Raw genomic sequence first — 890 nt, forward strand, 5'->3', positions numbered from 1 at the left:
TTGCTGTCACACAGCGGGGACCAATTCAGCTGGCCAACAATGGTACAGATGGAGTGCAAGGGCTCCAGACACTAACAATGACCAACGCAGCTACAGCCAAGGTTGGAGTAACCATTATACAGTATGGACAGAGCCCTGATGGACAGCACATCTTTGTGCTGGACAGCCAAGTGCTTGTACAAGGTGCTGCTGTAGATGTCCAAACCTATCAGATCCGTACAACTCCTAACTTCACTGTTGGCCAGGGAATGGTTATGGTATCTTCACCAGTCCTGCAAAGCCAGCCCCAGAATGCTGAAGAAACCACTTGTAAACGTGAAATCCGCCTCATGAAAAACAGGGAAGCAGTTCGAGAGTGCCGTCGCAAGAAGAAAGAGTATGTGAAATGCTTGGAGAATTGGGTTGCTGTTCTGGAAAATCAGATTGAAAGAGAAGGCGTACAAAGTGGCCAAAAACAGCATGAAACTAGAACTGGGAAAATGTAAAATTTCAACCGAAAGCCACAAGAACTATAAAGAAAAGTAATATAGAACATGAGAAAAATAAACTAGCACAGACTATAAAGACAGACAGCAAAAGCATACATAAATATATATAACGAGAAAAGAATGGCTAAATAAATGTTGGTCCTTTGCAAAATGAGAAGAAGCATTTAGTTATGGGAATATCACAGTGGAGGATACTAATATCTTTCCAGTAACTGGCAAAGAGTCAAAGGTAGGTGAGGATTTGGAAATTATCATTATTACAGAACAGCTAGTTTTAGACTGTTTGGAGGTAATTGAGCTAATGATAGAAAATTTTCCTGACCTTGATGGAATGCATTCCAGGGTACTAAAAGATATGCCAGGAAAAATAGCAAATGCACTGGCAGTAATTTTCCAAAATTC

At 40.9% G+C, this 890-nt stretch overlaps 1 pseudogene; it reads left to right on the forward strand.

Moving 5' to 3' along the window:
• LOC122547389 overlaps nt 1–365 on the forward strand; it is a 1,517-nt pseudogene extending 1,152 nt beyond the window's left edge.
• Nucleotides 366–890: the final 525 nt, after the last annotated feature.

The sequence above is a fragment of the Chiloscyllium plagiosum genome, unplaced genomic scaffold (assembly GCF_004010195.1).
Source record: "Chiloscyllium plagiosum isolate BGI_BamShark_2017 unplaced genomic scaffold, ASM401019v2 scaf_5244, whole genome shotgun sequence".
Classification (NCBI taxonomy): Eukaryota; Metazoa; Chordata; class Chondrichthyes; order Orectolobiformes; family Hemiscylliidae; genus Chiloscyllium; species Chiloscyllium plagiosum.